The 19,634-nt window shown below is 40.4% G+C and overlaps 1 protein-coding gene across 4 annotated transcripts in view; it reads right to left on the bottom strand.

Annotated features, from left to right (window-relative positions):
- Positions 1-19,634, bottom strand: part of dlg3 (discs, large homolog 3 (Drosophila)) — a 75,407-nt gene that overhangs the window by 31,582 nt on the left and 24,191 nt on the right. The gene's annotated exons all lie outside the window — the stretch shown is intronic.

Raw genomic sequence — 19,634 nt, forward strand, 5'->3', positions numbered from 1 at the left:
CTAAATGTGATTTCTGATCCTCCCTTCTGAGACATGAATACTAATTTAGGGGAAACAATGACCACTCTTCATTTTCTTTGTTTTCTTTGGCCATGTGAAAAGGGTCAAATGCAAAATGCAGATTACCTATTGGCAATACTGATGCATAGCATCAGTATTAGCCTTTAAAACCTGGTTGAACCCAACTTCAAGCATTACAATTTAAGTTTCACAGTTCAATTAACTTTCCAGCTCAGCTCTATTGCGCCACCTGGTGTTTCTTTTCCCATTTCAGGCCTGCAGAGAAGCTGAAGAAGCTGTGAGCTGAGACCTCAGAGGAGAGTTGTGGAAACAGAGAAGTGGGAGTGTAAAAGAGAAGACACGCTGGTTGGTTTAGGAGCAGCTTGATGGCCGTCCTCTATTACAGCACACAGGCTGTCTACTTTTTATTGATTTGATTGAGCTGTGTGGGTGAGGGGATGCTGACAGTGCTGCTCTGGGACCTTATACTTCCTGAGGTCCAACACTGAAGGGAAAATCACTAGCTGCCTATCTTACACCCCCTAACCTCCCCCCACCTCACCCAATCTCACCCCTTTAGCTCTGTCTTAATATATGCAGATATTGCCTGTCAATTCTGATCTTTCTCCTCCTATGTAGGAGGAGGAATATTATGCATTACATTCTATTGGTAACACAATTTTATACGTAAACTGCACTATTATGCCATTTCCTTGTATATTGTGTAACCACCTGTAAAGATATCTGTAAAATAATGGCAACCTATGGTAAACATTGAGATGACACAGATGTTGAGCTGGACAATAAACCAATATAATAAATAAATAAATATATTTGAATGTTCTATCTTAATAAAATGAAGAGAGAGTTGTTATTTCATTCACATTACAAATTATTGGGAAAGTGTTTCAAAAGCTTGACTTGTGAGCCCCACATTATATTGTCATCATATAAAATTCAAAAGTTGCCATAAACAGCTAGTTGAGTTAAAAATAAATGTTCATATATAGAGATATTAAAGAGACAGATATTGCAGTATAAATGCTATAAATGACGATGTTGTAGTATATTGTCTTATCTCATCTAACCATAGAAGCTGAAGGGTTTTCAGTCAAGCTGCATGAGGCTGCTGTACTTCAGCATCCACAAGAGTGTAACTTGAAACACACTCTTAAAAAGATTTGATCCTTTGATCAAAATCCTTCATCAGCTCACAAGCTGTGCAGGTGTCATTTTGTTTCTCCACACTCGTCATTGAGCGACTTCCCTGGTAATGAAGGTTGCTCTCCAGATAAACAGAAGCCGTGGATCTGACCTGCCCCACTCAGTGGTGATGTGCTATGACTCTGGACAGCTGTGGCTGGAAACCCCCACCCCTCCCTTCCAGTCAGCACAATCAGGCCTTCGTTGTAATCTGCATATGGACTAACAGATGCTCACGTCTGTGCTTGTGTTTGCACATTTCTCATGAATGCTTTGCACCCCCCCCCCCCCCATTCATCTTAGACCCCAACTCATAACACACACACACATAAAATCCAGGAGAGGGTTTAGGAGTAAAAGCATCTGTGGCATCGAGCCCCAGCAGCAGCCATGTTAGTGAGTTTCAATTGTGAAGGAAAACCCTGAAACCGAAGCCCATGCAGCAAGAAGTGATGAAACGCAGCCTGAGGGCAACACAGGGGAATACGTTGGCTACTACTGTCCCTTGGTGACTGACAGACTAAGCTACTGGAATCCACTACTGAGACCACATGTGACAAAACACACCTGTTACAGTATAATGCCTGCAGTGCTTATCATAAGTATCACAGTGGACCAATGCTGCCCAATGGGATAACTGAACCTACAAGTCCAGCGGAAAGACAATAAACCCATCAGTTGTAGAAAACAGCAGTATTATCCTGGCCTGGGATTGCTGCATAATCCCTCTTTCTGAATCTCACATAACAAGCAAACCAAAAGGAATAATGGAAGATAATCTCAGCATGAGTAATCTCAACACGAGTTTGTTTAACATTTCGCAGTTTACTCAGGTAACGTGGATTATATTGGATTACCCCTCCCTCCTTGGGACTTCTGGTAACTGGCTCATACCTCTGTGCTAACCCGCTGCACAGAGAACAGACAGCTGATTAAAGACCACAAGATATGACCACCAGTGAAGATTTATGACACATACCGGAGGTAGGATCTGTCTGTGCTATAATGGGCCCACAGAGGATGAGCAAAGGACAAACACTAACTTACAGTATCTGGATTTTCCTACCCTGGGAGGCAGGTTGAGGATCACAGAGGTGAAGACAAAAGCAGTCTCTTATAGATTGATGTCAGTCCAGGAGGAGATGGGAATGTCTGTCAGTGTGTTGCAGGTGAATGTGGGTCAGGGAGCTTGATGTGATTCAATAGGTAAGGCAGTACAAGGTTGTAGATGTGGTACAGTGCCAGGGCTGCAGACCTGAGCCTGAATCACACTTAAATTTCGAAAAATGAGGACTTGAAACTTGATTTGAACTTGGCTACTCTGAGACTTGACTTGGCAAAATCTTGGAAAAAGGATAAATAAGACAGCAACAGACTGTACATGGCCACAAAGCATGAAATTTTAATTACTATGCCTCCTCATTGAAAGGACAAGGTCTTTGCTAAGTAAAAACACTGTCTATGCCATGAAGATCAGTATTCAGAGGCCTGAAAGACTTGATATTTGCCCATGAAGACGCGTCACTTGACTTGGACTAGCCCTAAAGGACTTCGAGAATTTGGCAAGACGGCCTCATTTAGACATGTGATCTTTCTACATTTATTATCTGGATAGTGGCATCCAGTCTGCAGGCCTTTTCATTTACACATGGCTTAAAGTATTCTTGTTGACCCAACTCAGCCTGTATGTGACAAGATCTGCTAGTGAGTTAGGCAGAACTGGTAAACAAACGTGGCACACACCAGGTCACAGAGAGTCATACATTTTACCACTTGCTAGCTACTGCTACTACCTGTACCTTTTACCAGGTTTGTCTAAGCTGGCAGGGAGAGGACGAGTAAGGTGACCTTTTTTTTTTTTAATAATGTGGTCATGCTTTATGGATGGTATTTACACCTGGTTGAGATCCGATCACAAGTCAACCCAGCTGATCCGATCCTATTCAGTACACGTGTGGGACTGACATATATGGCAAGAATTAACCAGATATAATTAATATCTAGATATGAAAATGAAAATAACAATAATTTAATTCATACACTAGTCATTAAAGGTTGCTTTCACAGACAGTTGTTCTTTACTTCTGTAGCTTTAGTACTACATGGACAACAGGCTGAGATATGGAAGCAAGTGAGCATACTGGACACAAAGACCTCCTGTACACACAATGACAATGAGTCCAGACTGTGTCCCCAGCATGAGATCATTACAACAAGTCCCCACTGACCACCAGGAGTGATGAAAATTCACTCGCTTCAGTCCCTTCATTCTCTCACTCCCTTGTCTCATTCACCCATCTGTTCATAATAGTTTCTTATTCATCAATCTATCATCTTGCTCTTCTGTCAGCTGAGATTGTGTCTCTGTCTCTTGTCTCTCAGCATCACGGTGGATGTGTATCATGTCCCTTTGGCATTGCACCACACAACACTCACTTGGCTGCAGACCCCCGGGGACAGTAAAGCTACAAAGACTCCCACTGAACCTTGGCAAGTGCAGGGCACAAGCTCCATCCAAACTGTTAAATAATCAATGTGTTCCCATGGTAACCAGTGCTCGTACGGTATTGGCCGGCTATCCCGCTTAGTCACCTCCCCCTGCTTCACCTCTCAGGGCTCTCGCTGCAGTTTATGCAGCTCTGTGCTCGCACATGCCTGGCCATGGGCTGGATGTGGCTGACTGCCTTCAGTGCTGCCTGTCTATATCACACACACACTATCCCATATATACACACACATACTCCTCAAATCCATAAGTCTGGAAAGAAGACGCGTTAAAAAAAATAGACATTATAGCTGCATCAGCTCACAGTCTTTGTCAAGCAGATGTACCGGACAGCATCTACGTTAAATGAAAAGGTTTCACATTTTGGGAAACACACACATTTGCTTTCCTGCCCAGAGTCAGATGAGAGGATCATAACTGTATGATTAAAATGAAGCTACAATTAGCAGCTGGCTAACTTAGCTTAGCATAATAACTGGAGGCAGGGGCAAACAGCTAGCCTGGCTCTGTCCATGGGTAAAAAATCTCACCTACCAGTACCTATAAAGTTCACTAATTAACACAGTATATTGCATTTGTTCAACCCATTCAAAAGCCAAAGTGTAGAAGCAAGAACTTTATGTTTTACAGGTTGATTTTGTTACCTTTGGACAGAGTGCACTGCTTTCCCACTGCTTCCAGGGGTTAGCTTCATTTTTACTATACATACCATCAATAATCTCATCCAAATCTTGGCAAGAAGGTAAATGAGTGTCTTTTCTTGAATTGTTTTATTAGACTTTCAAAATAAAACATATAGGTCTAAATATGGTTAACTGTATCTCTATAATGTTTGTTTGTGTAATGCAGTAATCAAATGGAAAAATGTTGCCAACAAAAACAAATATTGGCCATGATGAGAAAACAAAATTAATTAAAAAATGTGGATGTAATTTTAAAAAATGTTGGTATTTCCTGTGTGATGTGGACACCTGCAGATGCCTCTGCATCCCTGCTGATGACAATAATGACACAACTAGGAAACAAGGAAAGACAACAAGGAAAGTTAAACCCTGGCTGCTCTTCTTTACCAGTCAGCATTACTTTTTTTGTGTGTTTTCAAACCCTCATCTTCCTCGCAGGTAGAGCGGAGGGGAAGAATAAGAGGGTTCAGCATGTGCACAGTGACAGCATGCTGACAGGGCAATAACCCCTTCCTCCTTAGCAAACATTTCCACATCAGTTCCTCTCCCGCCAAGGCACACACGACATGGCAGCTCATTCTCCAGTGGTGACATCGCAGTGAAATATGACAGTCAGCCCCACTCAGATGATGCACCCAGTCAGTCAAATGATACAGCCAATGCTGAAGGAAGCTAGGGCCTAAAGTCAGAGCTAATAGCAGATAAGAGAACGAGACGTGCTACGACGTCCTTATGTTATCTAAAAATGTAACGTTCCTTCATTTTCTGATGCCTCTAGTGGTACTATGTGTATGCTTTCCTGCAGAATGGGGGATGAGAGACGCAGTCAGCGGTGCTGCTCTGATCCTCTGGCTCTCATTGGCCTCTCGTAGGCCACGCTGCAGTCCAATCAATAACTACTCAATTACCATGCACCCAACATCTCATTCACGCTGTGGCCCCTGTGCCGGAGGGAAGAAGGAAGGAGAGAAGCAAGGTGAGAGAAGAAGTGACAGACGGACGGAGCTGAGAAGGATGAACACACAACAGAGAGAGATGTTTTACTTGCAGACGCCATCGAAACTCAATGTTGCATTCTTTGTCGGGGACAAAGGCGGAATAACAAGATGTAATAAAGAAAATCCCATAGCGGTAAAGGTCAACTGCTCCTTTCTCTCCTGCTACAACACCAGCTGAATTCAGGCATTCGTTTCAATGAGCCTGCCACAAGGAAATTAATTAGTTCACCCATAAAACGGCCCCATTAAAGCTCAAAGTTTTCTGATTTGATGGCTATGATTGAGCATTGTGACTACGTTGCCCCCCTTCCCCAAATCCTCCCAACACACACCACCGACGAACATTCATGAAACCATAATTAATAGCCCGTCACAGCTGTCAGCAGCGCTCCCTCCTCATCTTTATGTAATATTACAAAAGCATGCTCTGGCTTACCTCTCTGTCATGCTGAGCAGCTCCAAATGAGAGCTGGCTAGTTTGACCTTCACAAGTGCAGCCACAGAGAGAAAAGTACTTAGTGTAACGAATATTCATAACAGTGTTGCTCGAGAAGGCCGTCTACATGTCTGCTGACAGCTGATCAGGTTCGAACATTGACTGTGTCTGTCTGTGTGTCTTCATGCTCTAACTCTGATGTATATTCAGTATGTGGGCAACCAGCTTACTGGGACAACTGAATAGAACATTTTTTTTCCACGCATGAAGAAAAGCAATCCTTAGAAAAGCAATCAGGATATATATTATTATCTGCATAGTTATTTAATCTTAAAATTATTTAAAACATATTTCCTTACTTACATGGTGTAACTTCAAATACTTTTTTTTTTTTCAGAAGGAAACTAATAATGCGAAATAATGTTCCGTTTAAGAAAACCAAACTTGTTTTTATCCAGGCAGCACATAATGATTATTCTATTATTTTGAAATAATCTGTTAAATTTTGAAGGATCATTTAATGGTTTAATACATAAAATCTCAGAATTAAATGAAAAATGTCCATTGTGAGTTTCCAGAACCTGAAGTAATGTTTTCAGTTGCTTATTTTGTCTAATTCAACAGTCCAACCCAACCCACAGATACTAAATTAACATTTTTTTATACCAAAGAAAGGAGGTTAATTGCCCAATTGAGAGGCTGAAGCTAGAGAATAGATGGCGTTTTAGTTTGAGTTTTAGATGAATGACTTATACTGATTGACTCCATCAATAATCATGATCAATAAACATGATTAGTTTTTTTTTTTTTTCCCCAGATACACTTCTTGTGTCAGTTACTGTATTATTAATTTGTATCAGCCGACATCAGGAGGCTCAGTCACAAAGTAACAGCTATGGTGAAAGTTACCACATGTGCTGTGGCGAAGCTCCATAATCAAGAAAGCCTGTCAAGTGTGAGTGTCATCAGTATTCTTCACATAATCCCACCCCCACTACTTCCTCTACATCAGAGGTCACTGCAGCATGTTACCTCACAGCTCTTGACTAGTTGCTACCCCTTGTTGCTAAGCTGAGAGAGCTGGTAAGCTTGTTCCTCTCTGGTGTTTTGGATCCGGCACTGAGTACCGGTGACAGTGCACAACCACACACACACACACACACACACACAGCTGAGTGCTGCCATTTTGATGCTTTCACCACTGTCACGTCGCCTCCTCAGTCAACAAGGGTGTATTATTCAGCTGCGGTGGTGTTATTGGAGAAATATATGGAAAAAGCAAATACTTTATATTTACTTATTTGAATTTGTCTCCATTTTTTTTTTGGTTTGTTTGTGTTTGGAGTGTGTATGCTGTTTTCTCTGTGTGACGCTGTGAAGATGCTGACGGTGTTGCTGAGGTAACAGTCTTATTTTGAGATGACAATTCAGAGACATTTCACTATACTAACAGCCACTGACAGGTAAAAACATCCAGCAATTAAACCATATGTGTTCAGAATATCTACGTCTTTTATGAGACCACTAGTATCAGTTCTTTAGATAGCATGGGGCAAATACAAAAGGTAGTTAAGTGTTGGAGTGCAACAGATTTTTATTGACTTGACTTGAATACATCAGTACTGATGGAGAAACTGCTAAAACACTTTCCAAAACCACTGTCACAACTGTATACCTCTTCACATCTTGAAATTCTATAAAATATCACAAGTCCAACCTATAAACCAATAGTTTGACATTATAGTAAATCAGCCTATTTGCTTTAAGGAATTAGATGAGAGGACTGATAACCACAGCCAGCAGACAGCTTTCCTAAGCAGACAGACTGGAAACAAGGGAAAGGGCAAGCCTGGCTCTGACTAATTAAAAATATTTTATCTTGTTTGTTTAGTCTGTACAAAAACCAACGTTTATTTGCCTTTTTTACGAGGGGTCTTGTGTGGTTCTTGACCGAGAGGAGTTGCCAGGCAAAAAATCATCTTTAGTATTTACCAGACAGACATGAGAGTGGTATCAATCTTCTCATCTAACTCTCTGCCAGAAAGGGGATAAGTGGATTTCCCAAAGTGCCAAACTGTTCCTTTACAATGATGTTAAGCTGCCTCCTCCTGCCTCCATCAGTCTGAACTGTCTCCTTACATCACAAACTTACTGACCACAGGAACTCTCAAAAAACGATCTCACGGCAGCTAAAAGAAATCAACATAAAAATGAACAGTCTGAAGCTATTTACTGCCACAAATCACACCTGATAGTGCACAATGATCCGTTCTTTCCTTAATAAGACATCTCTGCTCTGATTCATTTTTTTCACCTTCATTTTTCTCATTCTTTTCCTGAGCACACCAGAACCCAATGTTCTAAGATGCAAGTAGACCTTTTGAATTTTAGTCTTTCTCTTTTCTTTTAATTGGGAACATTGGACGGTGATTCTCCTTTACAGACCCAACAAACACTAAAACAAGCCCCCAGGATTATGATGATCCCTAAGCCAATCTGGCTGGAGGAAAAATTTTCTTTTTGCCTTTCCTTTAAACCACAAGACATCACTCACACATTCATACATTTTCTTTTTCCTTAAACGTGGCAGTAATGTTTTGGAAAACCACAAAAACACTACAAAGCTCCTCAGCCGGTGCTGGTTCACATATCAAAATCACGAGACAGTGATAAAACTACAGAGACCAAATACAGAGTACTTAGAGAGCCACTATAAAAATAATATAGTGAAAATAAAAAGGCTAACTTTGACCCAAAGCCCAATGAAACCATTCGTCCCCCACCTCCCAGGGGACTCAGCCTGTCTCTACATACAGCAGCACAGATCCTCTTGTCATGGTTGAGGTTTCATGCTGTTCTATAAGCTCCACTCGGGAACGCCCACACATTCACATATCTCCATTCACTATCCTTGCTTGAGTTTTGGCTCACAATAAGAGTAGGTGTTTAAAGTGATGAAGAATTACAGTAAGTAGGACAAAGGGTGAGGCAACAAAAACAAGAGCCTCTAATTTCCCTGTGATAGTTATGAATACATGAGCACATTTATCCATATGCTGATGTATTTAGCGCCAAACAGCAGAGGGAAAAACAGGGCATTGTTTTAAACGTTTGTAGCACTTCGGGGATTGCCAAATCAATCTGCCTCCTGTCGAGGGTCCAGATTTGCCCTTCTTCTCTGCCCACCTCGGGTTGTGTTCAGGCACACTGTCCCCTGAAGAACGCGTCTCCGCTGAGATCAGAGTAGCCATCTTATTGGACTGCACAGATGACACAAACACTGATCTGAAAACACACAAACCTTTAAGGCTGTAACACATTTAGCAGGGGTTCCTGTGATGAAACACTGTTCACCAGCTGGCTGTCAAAACACAACAAAACCTGTTCTGCGGAACAGAAAATGTGGACTGCAGCCATCTGAATACAAAACCAGTTCAGCAAGATAAACAATAGCTTTCTGTTTCAGAATGTACTCATATGAAATTAATGAGTGCTTGAAATTAAAATCCTCCCTGAATCTGAAGTGGAGCATAAAGTAATAGTTTGACATTTTGGGAAATAGGCTTATTTGCTTTCTTGCTAAAGGTTAAATGAGAGGGTTGATACCACTGTTAGGTTAAGAAAGATTCAGGGCAACTGCTCCCACTTGCTTCCAGTTTCTTTTTTATGCTAAGCTAAGCTAAGATAACTGTTTTCCGGCTGTAACTTCATAATTAGCATACAGACATGAAAGAAATATAGATCTTATCCAATGAGCATAATTAACAAAAATTGGCAAAAATTGGTTGGCTCCAACTTCTCTAAGGATTTGCTGCTTTTCTCTGTTTTTAATCACTGAAAATTCTTATCTCTTTGAGCCGTCGGTTGGACAAAAGAAGCAATTTGAAAACTGTTGCGGGCATCTTTCCCAATTTTTCTGACATTTTGTAGACAAAACAATTAATACGTTAATTTAAAGAAAAATAATTAGTTGCAGCAGGAGAGATCCAATCAGTCTTTGCAACTCAATAGTTCTTTCACAAAACATAAACTAAGAAATTATTTTTGCGAATGTGTAACATAACACTTCAAACTGCTCTTCCCTCTCAGAGCGCCTTTTAACTTAACGGACCAGAATTTAAAGCAGCTGTCTTACAATTTAATCAACAAACTCGGAAGTATTGTCTTAAGATTTGTTTTAAACAAACAACGTCATGAGATCAAAATAGTGATTGAGTTTCACTGAGGATTTGTCTGCACTTTGTCAAACTGTTCCACGGGATGAAAGGGAGCACATGTACTTAATTCAGTATTTCATTGCATAATCCGTGTTTGTGCACAAATTAAATAACTGCAATAAGAACATGAGAGGAAAAAGAACATTTTATTTCAGTAACACCTTGACAAGTTTGCATTTACTGAAAGACACACCTCACTTCCAGTCTTCAGAAGCTTCAAAATGACCAAACAACAACCTCTAGATTTCCATTTGGACCTGGTTACAGTACCAACACTGCAGTTGTTAATAAATTATGCAGCACACTCAGATCTTTGTTCAAACAAAAACACTAATTTTCTTTTATTCTAGGTGCACTGACTGATGTTGCATCACTCCTCTCATTCAGCCCCCTCCCTCCGCTCCCTCATTCCTGCCCGCTGAGATATTCTAGTGAGCATATGCAGGGCTTGGATTTGGCTGATTACATAATTGGAAATTTTAATGGTGAATATTAATCCATAATGGCCCATATTGGGTTTTATAAGCAGGCTGATCAGGATCTGCAGGCTCTCAATAAGCAGCAGCAGCAGCAGCAGCAATCCATGGACAATGAAGCTCTGCACTGGAAGAGCTCTTTATATTACACAAGTGGCATGGCTGACACAGCAGAGCACCACTACAATGTTCAATAATGCTGTTCACCACAAACCTACAGCACATTTCTGCATTGAATTTTTAGCTGGTGTTCCTTCTGCGTAATTTTAGACACATTTTGCCAGATTTAGACACATAAATCGCTCCTTGATTTGTACTTGTGTGTCAGTGCGGCAATCAAAAAGGCTCTTGGAAATCCAGAAGGCTTTCGGCCGCCTGCGTATCAACATTGCAGTCTGAGGGTAATTAGCTAGCTGAGCAGCAAAGCTACTGTGCAGCTCTGACTGAGCCTGCACCATGGCAACACACAGGGCTGTGTCTGAGCACAGGCTCCTCTCTGCTTTCCTTTCCTCCCCGCTTCTTTCCCCTCCTTCCCATTCCTCTTCCCTACTGGCTTCTACCCCTTTCATGCCTTTCCTCATGCCACACCTCTCATTTCTTCACCTCTGTCTCCCCCTTCCCCATCTCTCCCTCTCTGCCCTTCCCCTCTCTTAATCCCCCTCCCTTGCGTCCCCTCCTCTCTTGCATCATCACAGCCCAAACTGACACAACTGAAAAGACACTCGCTGGTTCACATTTGGTACATTCGGTGAGGGCTCGGTGTCGCTGCTTTCCTCGACATTTGGAACACAGGACTGAGTGTTTTTTGACATATAACGATCGGTATGATGCCCATCAGACAGCACCATGTACGCAGCCCTGTTGTCTAAAATTTAGATTCATATATACCTAATTTAAATTAGTAAATACATTTTCATAAAACATTATTTATTATTTATGTAATTTATCTGTAATCTGTTCACTGCCAGTGCAAAAATGTTCAACATAATGTAACCTCACTGCTGCTAATGGGAGATGGTTTTTCTTTTACTTCTGGACAGAGCCCGTTTAGCTGTCCTCTCCTTCTTCTGGTCATTACGCAATGCCAAGTTAACCATCAGCAGGCAGCTTCACATTTAGCATACATATATGACTGGTGTAAATCTTCCTCATTTAACTCACAGCATGACAGCAAATGTGTGTATTTCACTAAAATGTCAGACTATTCCTTTAATATTTTTATGGCCATATTTAAGCAAGTCAAAGCATTCTGTTAAAGTCCGGGAAAGATATCTAACCAAAATGAAAAAAGTTTTTTTCCCAAACTGAGCTAAGTGTTTTAGCACCATGAACCTAACAACACATGGGATTCAGGACATGAACCCTGGTTTCCAGGTCCTGTGCTTTGGACATTCAATCTTCCTCCCCAACATCCTCTCTATGTCCCCTTGTGCAGCATCACACTTCCTGATCTTAAAAAAACAATTCCATTCAAAGTAAAAGTCCAAAAAGAAAGTCATTTTTCCTCAAAAAAAAAAAGTTTTTGGCAAAGCAAATCAAATCATTAGCACATTATATTTTTGAATAGTTGTGCTATCACTAACATTTTCCACACCACATTCTCATCCTTGCTATCAGCTTATAAAATTAAAACCAAAGGCCAATGTAGAATGAGGCAAACTGAACGGGTACATTCTGTCTTCAAAATATCAACATTTTTGCCATATAGAGAGTCAGATCATTCAACAGTCATGTATAAGGTTCTGTGGCATTAAGCCTTCATCTGTGTGATCATGAAGAAACATTAGGCTCTAATGTTTTTTCTGTTTGTACATTAACTGTTATAGTTAGCTCGTTGAGCCCTGTTACACCTGGAGGAGAACAGTGTGGAAAAAAGGTATGTGCAGCTTTAAAAGTCTTTACAAGTTCCCCTCGTGTATGCTGAAGCAGACGTGACACTGGCATTTCATAATAATGTGCTCTGATTTATTTCCAGCTGCTATGTAAAGAACATTAAAACACAAAAGTCTCCTTTGTTCTTTCCTCACATGCCTCAGCTTGTGGGTCTTCAGCTCAAAGGCAACTCTATCTGTTGGTGTTGAATGGCAACAGCTGACCTTTTAAACCGATGTTTACGATAACAGAAAATAGTCCTATATTGTGTCTGAAAAGTCATGGTAGCCTACAGCATGTGCGTTAAGATTTAACTTTTTTTTTTTTTATGAACATTTAGGAAATTCATATGGCAAAGTTTCACAGCAGCGGGAGAGAAGAGAGAGTTTCTATAGAGTGAGGCTAAATAAACGTATGTTGGTGGAGTATATATTACAGCATCAGGTTTTGGGAATGAAAAAGGGTCCAAATGCAAACGGTCCGATTTTAAAGACACCACAATCTACACCAATTAGGGTGATTCCGGGGGTGACAGTAAAACAAGAACAGGCTCAAATTTATAAAGGAATGAAATACAGACTTAGCTTTAGCAAATAATTACAATCAGTGCAAACACTGGTCAGGTCTGACGAATCTGCAAATTATGGGGTATTGTCTTCTTATGAAAGACTCATATGATAACTTGTGACATACTGTACTTCATGGGTGGGATGTGTGATAACGTGTGAATTTATTTCTTTTAACACAGATGTTGACATTTTTCTGAAACCTTTCTATAAAATCCATCCGGCCTTGCTTTGACATTGGCGAATTATCTAATTTATGGCTGATTCAAGACTTTTTAACCAGCTGGAGATTTCCTTTTTGCTGCATGAAAAACGCCTTTGACTGCAAAGACAACAGCCAGTGCATATGGCTGATACATCAAAACATAAAGACAACGACGTCAGCCATGAATAAAGTTATTGCTGTTCAGAAGTACGGATGTGTCTGCCAACTAAAGGGTTGGATGGCCGCCCTCCAGCCATGTGCTACAAAAAAAAAAGTTGCTTATTGCAAAACATAACGTGGTAATCCAGCATTTAATCTGACCCGTCTCAATTTAACCCTCATTACCTCTGACATGGGCATTTATTATTTACCAAGTCATCACTGGAAATGAGCATCTGCTTTGAACCTGACATAACTACGTGGAAATGAGGTATGAATTCCTGAAAGAGCAATCAGAAACACACTGTCCATACGTTCATATCAACCACCAACTACTATGGCTGAGTGCTGAAACCAGTGTTTAGGTTAATCTAATGATTTGACTTGCATTGAAGTGATGGGAAGAAAAAAATAATCTCTTGAAATATACATTTAAATATACATTTAAAGATATTTCCTTCTATGTCCTGCTGATGATTTTGAGAATAACTGTGGCTGCTGCTTTCCAAACCACTGGAAAGATGGCAGCAAACCACGAACCCAAACTCCAGCCTTAAAAACATCCATCCAGAAAGGATGTTTATGCTACGTAGGATGATTTAAAATTTTTTAATCTACACAAGCAGAGGCAATGTCATGGGGAGGAATTTGGATTTGACCAGTACTGGGAAAGGTTGTGTTACATTTTGAAGAAATATTAACACAAATGCACAGACACACAGAGGGAAACAAAAAGTAATAAATCCATAAAAGCAATTTCAAGGCAGAGATGTACTATCAACAGTGTAATAAGATGTATGATATTAAGCTGGGATTGCTTGTATTGTTTACATCCGTGACAAAGTGAGGGCATGCTCTCTCTTTATCTCTCTCTATCTCTGACATTGAGATGTGTTTTTCTGCTTTTCCAAACTCTGGGTGGATGGAGTTGATTTTCACTAATAGAAAATAATGACTGATAATAAACAGAGGGCTGTGTTTAAAGATTAGCTGTGGTGCTGTGTATATACAGGCAGACATATGTCTGGATAATGTTAGCAGTCCTCTCATCTTGTCAGCTCGGTGGGGGGAAAACAGGAAGTCCGTGTGAGCCCAACATATGCTGTCACAATATACTGCTTGTCCATAGTGTTATGATAACAAGAAGCAGCATTTCTGTCACTATGAATGCCATCAATCCACTTTACATACATACAAATCAGTGAGGACCAGGCCAAATTTAACAGAATTATTCAAATAATTAATGGATCCTCAATCAAGGGTTAGGATTAGGATTTAATCCGATGTTTAACCACCAATTTAGTCATTTAAGGATTTTTCTTTTACAACCTGGTTCTTATATTTGTTATGTTAATGGCTTTGGCCATTGTTGCTATTGGTTAGGATAACCTATTACATACAAATATAATTGCAGAGATATGGGTCACTGTATTAAGAGACTCTGAGTGTGTCTTATCTTTGTTTTCACTCAATATTAAAAAACTTGGATTACATAACCTTACATAAGATTAAAAAACAGAGCTATATATAAAAAAAAAATCTTTTACACTGCCAACCTCATCGTAAAGGCGCCCCAAAAATGTCAAGCAAAATCGCAACGCATGAATCTGCACTAGTAAATAAAATGTTACTGTAACCAGATCTGGATAGCAAAGAAACAGACATTTAAGATTTGATTAGAACATTTAGCTAAACATCTTATATCAATGCCATACAACCAGTTAAAGGTTGTTTGGGTATAAATTAGATCTGATTTTAGCAAGTGGTCAAAATTGCTACAATATATAAAGTGAAACTACTTTATAATTATTATTAGTGGTAAATAATAAGTTTTCCAAACTCAGTCAGCTGCAAACAGGGATGGACAAGGCATAGATGTGGTATTCCTATAAAGAGCTGCATGTGCATATCGTATTAAACCACACTAATCACACTGAAGCACAGGTCTGGACTGTTTGCTGCGGCTGTATCCTCTCTGAATACTGCTCTACACCCGAAAATGAAGCCTTTGATTCGTACTATGTATGAAAAAAGAAAGAGCGGAGGAGGAGAAGGGCAGTGGAAGACAGGACGGGGATGATAGAAATGAAGAACACTGAAAAACAACACACACACACATACACACAAAAATGAGAGGCCAGACCAAATGGCTGAAGGGCTGCTTGGATAATGCATTAGACAGAGATGGCACTCAGAGCAGCTACACATGGTAAGAAATGCACTGCTTCGCCAAATGTCCTCTGTACGAGCGCACACACACACACACGTGGTCCCAGAAAATGGAAGACAAAACAATAAATATTCAGTTTACTGTATGATGCTTTATCCGACAGTTTAGAGTGTGAACTCCAGTCACTAATTAGAGCTCAGACAATTTCCCGCAATTCCTGTGTAGTTACCAGTGAATGAATAAGGAACAAACTGGGAGTTTCTAATAAAGCAATAACTGCCAAGAACCTGACTAAAATTCTTTTACATCAATTAGTTTACCTTTTAAGAAATGTGTATGAGTATATTCAGCATCGTACTCCCTTCTCATTTCCAGTCGTGAGCACAGAGCATTTTCTCATGAGTGACCGAGTGGAATAATTATTACGAAGCTGACAGAAATTACCTTTGCGAGAGCAACAACGCAGTCAGTGTGACTGACCTTAAAACTCACAACCAGGACTGAGTATCGAACCTCAATCCCTTTCTGTGCTTTTCCTACCGTGACATGTCAAAATGTCTCTCGTGAAAAAAAGCCTGTTCACATACAGTTTGCTAGCATCTAGTCAGACTGCATTATCCAAAAATATGATGTAATTAAGCTCCGAATATTGTGTTAATTCTCCAATAAAAGCAAACATTCAAATAACAGTCAAGTCTTAAAAAATGGCTATTCAGCAAAAAGTCATAAAGGTTGTGTAAAAACATTATAGAGGGGATAAATTACCTGAACTCTTACAGGTTACATGATAAACCGAGCATGGTAAAAGTTTAATTTATCAAATGATGTTAAGTGACTTTAGATAAAACTCAGTGCTTCCTGCAGATGTTTCAAATTAAAAGTCTAATTTGAAAGGGAGAGATTACATGCAGGATCCTTAAGAGCCACACGAAAAAAAGGCTCTTAATGTGAAGCATCTGAGCAGGAAGTGTTGGATTTAACTGACAGTAGTTTAAAAGAAGTTCAAAAACTGTACAATGTGGAAGTGACTGTAAATAAATAGCAAATAAAGGCAGTGTTTATGTTAGAAAAGGGTTTGAGTATGACATGACCACACTGCTGTGCTAAGGCCATCAGTGCTATGGAAATGTACATAATGCTAAATTTACTGAGACAACAGATAAACAAGGAGGGTGGAAGTTTAGAGACTGCCCCTTAATGCAAAATCAAACCAATGATTATCTAATATATAATCACTGATATAAAATCATTTGAAACCTAGTTATTAGTATTCATAATTCAGTTGTTAAATCCTGTTTCTTTGGTGCTCACTACTTAGGATTTTGTGTACCGTATTGTAAAGTGTTACTAAAATAGCAGCTGACATGGTGGTTGAATAAAAGCAATAAAAGCACAAGCACTGTTGAAAGCACCCACACACCCCCACAAAAATGAAGAGGAGTCAGAAGACTTAGGGACTAGCTCTTCACTGATATTGATTGGATATACACATATTCCACGGCAGCATGTGGGTGATGGAGCTGGTGTACCTTGCCGAGGACGCTAGCACATTCTTGCTAAAATGAGTCTAGCACAGCAGAAGAAAAAGCTTTCATATGTGTACGTACAAGCCATCACACACACTCACGTCTGATTCTTTTAATTAGCGTCAGTAGTGGTACAGCATTTAACGCTGCCATCTCACTCCGTCAAAGGCTCGGTGTCCCTCACTTCTCTCTCTCTAACAGAAAATCTGACGCTTCCATCGCTGAATCAGGAGTCCACTCTGCCCTGCGCTGCACAGTCACATTTCTAGGCCAGTCGCTACTGTGATCAGCAAAAACCCCTAAATAAAACAAAGCAGGCAAGCAAACAAACAAACAGCGTTCCCCTCCCTTCTCCTTTCTTCTCTCCTCTCCTCCCCTGGCTGGCAGCACGAGCCGGAGAGGGGAACAGGCGAGCTGATATGGGGCTGAGCCCTGGCAGGGCCTCTGACAATGACCATATGGATCACAGGGGCATGGCAGCCTCGGCTTCCAGCAGGACACACAACTCCACACACAGGAGCTGCAGCTTCAGCCTACTGCACCTGTAACACTGTAAAAAAGTCTATATTTTTTTTATACATGTATCTGTGTATATGTATATATGAGTGATGAGTAAACTGTTTGATGACAATTAAATCCGCTTTGGCAGAGGACACAACACATCCCTGCCAATCTAGCATTTGACAAAGGACCTCCATATTGAAACAATAAGAGCAGATTCAGTCTGTGAACACAATGCAAAGGTAAAGAACAACAGAGCTATTGAGTGGAGGCTTTTAAAGGAAGTGTGGGTGGTGGGATTCAACACAGCTCAGGTCCTGGGTCACAGTTACAGCAGCTCCCCATCACAGATCAAGCTCCTCAGCTCTCATAATGGTGGCTCGCTTGTCAAACTCTCGCCTGCACGCTGACGTCAAAGTCTGACCGTTCTTTTTCTCAGGCGCTCCGTCCCTTCCCTGTCTATAACATCGTATAAAAAGCTAACTTTTGTAAAAGTGCACATAAATATTGCAGTGCACCTTGTCTCTCTTGTTTTGCAGGCGCATTGCCCATGATTCACCATCCTCTCCTTACCCCCAAATTCTCATGGGTAAGGAACACTGTTTTTGGGTAAAGGTCTGTGTAAGGCATGGGTGTGTGTGTGTGTGTGCTTAAACTATGTGTGTGCGTGTGTGTTGTGTGGGAGAGAGACAGGCAGGCGCAGAAGGGAAGATATGATGTAGGAGGTTTGCTAGAAGACAAGTGAAATTAAATTATGTGCTCTGAATTTGTATGAGATCAATAAAATGGAGTGTTGGCATCTGAATCATAATTTCTGTTGCAGTTTGAAAAGCTGAAATACAGTTTTTCAGAAATCTGTTTCGGCGTAATTGAAAAATGGTTAAAACATATTTTTATGCTTTTTTTTATACTGAACCTAAACTATCCAAGCCATGAGTGCAAAGAGATAAAAGGATTTTCTTGGTTGAACCAAACATCTATGTTGTAAACGAATATCCTTTTCTTTCACAGCAAAGCATACTGAGTTACCCAACAAGTGAATTTTCTAACTAAATGTATTTTTTCTCTGTTTGTTATAATGGCACATTGACAATCGAGGCTGACGTATTAAACAGAAAAAAAACACTGATAAGAACAAATAGCTGCTATTTATTGTATTAAAATGTGCAACAAATGCAACAAAGTAAAAGTCTGGTGCAACAAGTTGTGGCAGAATGGCTCTTAAACATGCCTTAAAATTTTTGAAGCTCATTAACATTATGGAGAAACTACACTGAACAGGACCTTTTAGCCTGAATCTGTTCAGGAAATACAGGTCACAAAGGTTGTGAACCTCATTTTGCATAAAATCCACTTTCTCTGACGACTGTAGCTGCTCTACATTCGGTCTGGAACGACTTCAGTTCACAAAACTACCATTGGGGTTGTTGCTCATACGTGCAGAGTTCAGTACAGTACTAAACTCCAAGAATCTCTCGTTACCTCACTAAGAATTGCTCTGTTTGCCCAAAATAAAATTATGGTTCTTGATTGGGTCAATTTTCCTGCCAGCAAGTGACAAAGTGACACATGAGGGCTACAAATGTTCTCCTGAACAGTAGTGACACTACAGAGAACGTTTATCTCCTGTTGGTTTGGTATCCTAGGGTCTGAGACAACCGACGTTTGGCTGGGTGGCTACACGTGTATGCTGCGTGCAGATTGCTGACATCACATCACATGGTTTCTCGGTTCAGGAATCCAAATCCCTCAGACATTTACACCGCACCCGAGGTTAAAGCAGACATCATGTAAGTCTCCGAATGAGTGAGGCAGACGTAATAATGTAAAACCATGAGAAATTTGCAGAGCTTGTGTGTAACAGGTTTCAAAATATTTCACATCGTTTAGCTGAATACACGGTTTGAGCTATAGAGTGTAGAGAGATTTCAGAAAGTAATTACACTGTTTCAGCCTGTTTTTGCCTCCTACTGTATTCTGAAAATGCTTGTTGGGGTGAGTGTGGGAGAATGGGAGGGACAGCATGGAGGAGCAGGGTCCTCAGATAAAATGTCAATCTGATGCCAGAGTGATGCTGAAGCTAAAGAGTGATATTAGTGGAGCTCTGAGATCAGAT

The sequence above is a fragment of the Toxotes jaculatrix genome, chromosome 10, assembly GCF_017976425.1.
Source record: "Toxotes jaculatrix isolate fToxJac2 chromosome 10, fToxJac2.pri, whole genome shotgun sequence".
Taxonomy (NCBI): domain Eukaryota; kingdom Metazoa; phylum Chordata; class Actinopteri; family Toxotidae; genus Toxotes; species Toxotes jaculatrix.